Consider the following 6,446-nt stretch of genomic DNA (forward strand, 5'->3'; position numbering starts at 1 on the left):
TCAAGATAAAAGAACAGTTCGTAAAAAAAACCCAATTATTTGAGGCTCCTAGCGCCGCTTCTCGATTTTTAGTTTCAGTGAAGAAGCCTTTTATATATTTGTAGTAGAAGCAGTGCGCCCGGCTTTGATCGGGCGTAAAATACGCTTAAATATAATATTTTTATTTATCCAGATTTCCTATATATTATTATAGAGTTGTGATTTGAAATGTAAAATAAATATTTGAGTGCTATCAGTTAGAATTGAAACCGAAACTGTAGCAACGTGACACACATATGAACTGATTAAAAATTAAAAATAAACTAAGATGAATGTACAAAATGTACAACGTTTTTATTATTAATTTTGACTCATTTTTCAAAACAATTAGAACCGGCTAAAGACCCATAAAACAACGGTCAGTAAAAAAATCAATTATTTGAGGCTCTTAGCGCCGTATTGCGACTTTTACTTTTGGGGAAGATAGAGTTTGCAAATATGGAGATAGACAGATATAAAGCCTAATATATATATATATATATATATATATATATATATATATATATATATATATATATAATGGAATTATTTTCTCGTAATGTAGATTCTGTTGCACTTAAAAAAAAATCATTGAAAATTTTATATCTATATCATTAATTGCTAGATGAAAGATAATGTTTTTAAATCGCAACAAAATGTACATTACATAAAATAAATCCAAGGTAATTTTTGGATTCAATTTAAATTAAATTTTTATTCCTTACTTTGTAAAATTTATAAAAGTGCACTTTGAAGATAAATAAATTTCAAATTGAATCTTGTATCTTTATTTTTAAAGCCTATCATAAAAACATTTTGTTTAACAATTTTCATGCCTTGGATGAAATGCTTTACTAACTTGTATCTTATCTTTTTAAGATTATATTTAAAAACTCTCCTTCTCTCTATTTCAGTTTGTATTTCTCTTCACACCATAATTCACTTTTGCAACCCCCTCTTTGTATTATTACAAGTCTTAATATTCTCTCTGTTTCAGTTTGTATTTCTCCTTCACCATAACTCATTTTTTTTTTCAAATCCCTCTTTGTAATACAGGTCTGAATAATGAGAAAATCTTATGTTTTTTTAACAAAAACATTAAAATAACTTTTTTAGGTTAAATTTTTTTAACTTCTTTCAGAAAAGAAAATCTTTAAAATTTAATAAGGAACATATTTCATATAGCTTTCATTAACAAATATTCAGTATATAACGAGAAAAATAGAGATGAAAATTTCAAAAGGACTGTATAACTGGTTACGGTCAATAGTAGTCCTCTCCACAAAAGTCTTTGTTATTATTATTATTTAAAATATTTTGTGTCCTGCTCTTTCGCGCGAGGACTAATATATATATATATATATATATATATATATATATATATATATATATAAAATATGTATATAAATATATATATATAAATATATGCATATAAATATATATATAAATATATGTATATATATAATTGGAATATTTTAGAAACCCTAATAATGTTACATAATGTTTATTTAATGAATATTTTTTTAGACATTCAGTCTATAGCACATTTTTTAAAGAAGACAAAAGTTATTATTTTTTTTTAATTTCTCCTCATTTTCCTGGTGTATTAAGCCCGTGTCGTCGCTCTTTCACAAAGAAAGAAAAGTATATGTCTAGTATTACTATAAAGTTAAGTCTAGAAAAGTATATGTCAAGGGTTATTATAAAGTTTAACAACGGTGTATCTGTGATTGGCGCGAATTTTGTAATAGAAGTTTGGTTACATCTTTGAAAACATACATTCATAGGGTTAATTTGTAAAGTTTTAAGAAAATAAATTATACACACACACACACACACACACACACACACACACACACACACACACACATATATATATATATATATATATATATATATAGTTCGGTGAATCAAACAAAGATCTTGCACGAATGTATTATGGTTGCTAACAAATGGTTCAAAGCATTTATTTTTAAGTTATTCAATGAATCATAGAATTCTTTTCAGAGTAAACAATCATTTTCAAAAGAGAAATATCTTAAACGCAATCCAAAACAAACATATTTAATAAACATATGTAAAATGTTCAACATTTTACAAGAAAACAGACGCAAATCCCAGGAGACATCTTCCATATAAATACTTCAGGAATTTCACACAAAAAGTAAAGTTCACACGCACACAAATTATATATATATATATATATATATATATATATATATATATACATGTATATATATATGCGTGTGTGTGTACTTATATGCATATATCTATGTATATGTGTATATATTTATGTATATATGTGTATATATATTTATATATGTATATAAATATGTACATACATTTTATATATATATATATAATATTAATATATATATATATATATATATATATATATATATATATATATATATATATATATACACACTTCAGAATAAAGTTATTTAACAATTAGCTGGTATGGAAACCTGCGATTATAAGATTTGCAAAATATTACTGGCAGTAATATTTTATAAGTATTATCTCATCTAAATAAGAATTGCTCGATATACAAGATAGAGCAAAGAAATTAAATTATAGTGATTCAATGAATTTCAAAAAAAAAACTTTTGAAGTAAAATCCTTGAGTTTCATATCAAAGATTTGTATTATTCTAAGCAAGGCAAAGAATACTTTAGAAATTTTATCTCGTTAATCTATAGGGTTTCGATGTCTAACATCTCTTCAGAGGAGAAAATATTAGTAAATATTTATAAAGGTATGTACCCTATTTGCTTAAGTAAGTGAGATATTGAAAATCAAAGTCAAAAGTAATTGATTAATCAGATGTCATATAGCAAGAGAATTTGAAGTAAAGGATATAAAAATTTTAGATCCACATTGCGATTAAAAAGGAAAAATAAAAAATATGCACATTTTTAAAATAAAGTTACGTTGCGTTTTGTTATGGGTGAAAAAAAAGAATGAAATATGCTCTAATGCACTTATAGCATTTGTGGTCCCATTTACGTACATACACCATACAAACCTGTTTAGCAGTAAAGTTCCACCTCTTGTTTCTAGATGCCGGAAGCTTTCTACTTTGGTAGCATTTTCTTCGAAGCGCTTAACTTTAGAATACACCTTGTTTCCTACTTCATTGAATGTACATACATGCGGAAGTTTAAGTGTAATGTCAAGTGCACAAACATCTCACTACTCAACTCCCTACAATTTTCTGTATAACATGATCACAAATAGTATCACGTTACCTCCAATTGGCAATGCCTAATTTGGAGTGAAAATGAGTTTAAAAAAAAAAAAGTCAAATCGAAAACTGTCAGAATGTCCTTCAAATTTAATTTTCTAACTATTGACATAGACTTTTATATGATAAAATAATAAATAGCCAAACAGTTTTATGTTTTATATAGATACTTCCATGATAACCGGATGCTTTTACTTTCAACATGTACTGCTTAACCTTCATGAAATGTCTGTTTTGCTGCTAAAAAGTTAATCAGACAAATTAACGTTGATAATGAAAAATTGTCGATCCTTTGATGAGCGAATCATGTTTGTGTTGCTTACCATTCACATCCTTATTTACTTTTCTCTATTTTAAGAGGATAGTTAGACCAGTGCTTAATAAAAAAAAGATAAAGGTGTAATGTAAACACACACAGACAGACATATATATGATTTTCAGAATGTGAGAGATTATATATAATAAACTCCACAGCCAAACAACGTCGCAGCCAACAAGATCCATGGCAGTCAACGAACCGGAAGTCCAAGACTCGAGTTTCGCCCTCATTTGGGCTCATCAGTTAGACACATACGAACTCAGGATTCGAAACCCGAGCCTGTTGCATGCGAGGCAAGCACTCTACCAACTGATCAAACGCCCCGCACACAAGAATTTCTATTAACCAACACAGATCAAGCAACCCACGCTGAAATTCGACTGTGAAATGAACCTACTTCGTCTCGGCAATGGACGTGCTTATCCAACCAGCTAATAACCCCAAGCAATGTCTCACAAGTAGGAGTTTTAACTCGAAAGGATGATGCCATCCAGCAATGCTACCCAAGCGAGTAACTTATGATAGGATTTTCAGAATGTGAGAGTTTATATATAATAAATTCCACAGCCAAACAACGTCTGAGCCAACAAGAGCCATGACAGTCAACGAACTGGAAGTCCAAGACTAAAGTATATATATATATATATATATATATATATATATATATATATATATATATATATATATATAGTTCAGTTTAAGGATGTATTCATAAATTGCAAAATATATACATTGCGTGTATATGATAGTGCTCAATAACAAATAGAGCTCTTTATGTTAATATTCATACTAACATGTACAGGCTTTTCTCCACTAACTTGACTGTATTTTGATTTGTAGTTATTTATAATTAAGACTTAGCAAAGCACAATCCTTAATAAGAACACCTGAAAAAATGCGCACCATTTTTGCCTGTATATATATATATATATATATATATATATATATATATATATATATATATATGTGTGTGTGTGTGTGTGTGTGTGTGTATGCAGTAGATTATATATATATATGTGTGCGTGCGTGTGTGTGTGTGTGTGTGTGTGTGTGTGTGTGTGTGTGTGTGTGTGTGTGTATGGGGAAAAAACTTATTCAATTATATTTCACGTTTTATTTCTATCAATCCTTTAATTTATTAAGCCTCATGTACTTACAGAGCATCTGTAATATATTCTCACCTGTCTGTTTAAACGTATGTATGAATGTATGTATGTTTGTATTTCGACAGATGCGACGGATTTTCACGAGATCAGTATTATTTTAAAGCTCGACCTTTCGGGCAACAAGTATCGAAAAATCGGCTAAAACCATTAATTTCTTCACCCTCAGCTGGGCACTTTTGTACCGGGAGGCTCGGTTTTTTTCGCTAACATTTTTTGCAAGTCATTCAACCCTCGACGTGGGATAAAAGGCGTTATTTCGACACCACATGGCGTCACAACCACGGAAGGCACATCCGTAAGACCGGGTTTTGGGGTTTTTGTTTTCACCTCTTTTTCCTCTGGCGCGTTATTGATCAAGCCTGCTTACTACTCTTTTTTTGTTCGCAATTTTCCTTTTTATTTTTTTTTTTTTTTTGCTCAACCAACACCATTCCACACACCTTCGCTTTCTTTTCCGCCTTTGCGTCACACGTTTGAGCCTTCCTTCTTTACTACCACTTTTTCTTTTTTTCTTTTTTTTTTTTTCTTTTTTTTTTTTTGCTCAACACACATCTCCAAGCACACGGACAACGCCGGGTACCCAGGCTAGTCTCTCTATATATAAAGGCAAAAGCGTCGCGCATATTTTTGTATGCCCAATAAACGCTTTTTTCGGGGGGGGGGAGTTACTATTTTTTAGAACTTTTTATATACTCCCTAGATCATAATATCTACGATTTGTGAATGGACGTTGTATCTACATCTATTTACATCGACTTTTATAAAATTCACGCTATTCCGTCCTTGCTCGTCTTTCTCGTATAAATAAAACGAACCTAATCGGAGCGGTGGTACAGTGCATGATCTTTCGTGCCGTGACGTCTTCAAAGCAATTAGCTTTGATCAAAACCTCTATATCAGATAAATGCTATTTATTTTGACGCTGCCAGAGTTCCTCCTTTTTCGAGAGAACGACCTTGTGGGGAAGCAAATAAATACCACGAGAGAAAGCGGAAAGCTTCACTGGCCCCACAGGTTTATAATCCACTCTCATTTTTGCGACGACTTCTATGATTCTCAACCCAATTAACATTGAGTTGACAACTTTTTGATTGACATCGCTAAATTTGAACGCTTTTCAATTCCTGTGACGTCATAGCGTGCCGGTAAGAGTTCAGGTTTTCTTTCACTTTCTTTTCCGCCTTCGCAAAACGGGTTCGAGCTTGCCTGCCTACTACCACTTTTTTTTTCAACACATACCTCAACATGTATTTATGTATTCTGCCTAAAACTTTCCACACAAGCAACGGATTTTCACGAAATTGGTATCGTTTTGAAGCGACCCTTTGGGCGACAAATATCCAAAAATTGGCTAAAAACATTAATTTCGTCACCTTCGATTGGGCGCCTTTCTAAAAAGAAGGTTGCTTTTTTCGCCGATATTTTCGAAAGTTATCTCCGCTTTTCGATTGCCTAACATTAATCTAAACCTTCGCTACTTCTGGTTTAGGATTCGTCAGGCTTATGCGAAGAGCTGTTGTAGTCTCGCGTTTTTATATACGCATATTCTATTGAATTTTTAGTTTGCCAATCAGCTTCCTAGTTTCCACACTCCAATAACGGTAAAATCCAAAGATGGATCATTTTGACATTGGTTTTTCTATTTTAAATTTATTCAAATCACCATCAACTTTTTTCTTCTTCCCCTTTTCTTCTT

Source organism: Euprymna scolopes, chromosome 18 (assembly GCF_053919585.1).
Source record: "Euprymna scolopes isolate OS-2025 chromosome 18, ASM5391958v1, whole genome shotgun sequence".
In the NCBI taxonomy this organism is placed as follows: domain Eukaryota; kingdom Metazoa; phylum Mollusca; class Cephalopoda; order Sepiida; family Sepiolidae; genus Euprymna; species Euprymna scolopes.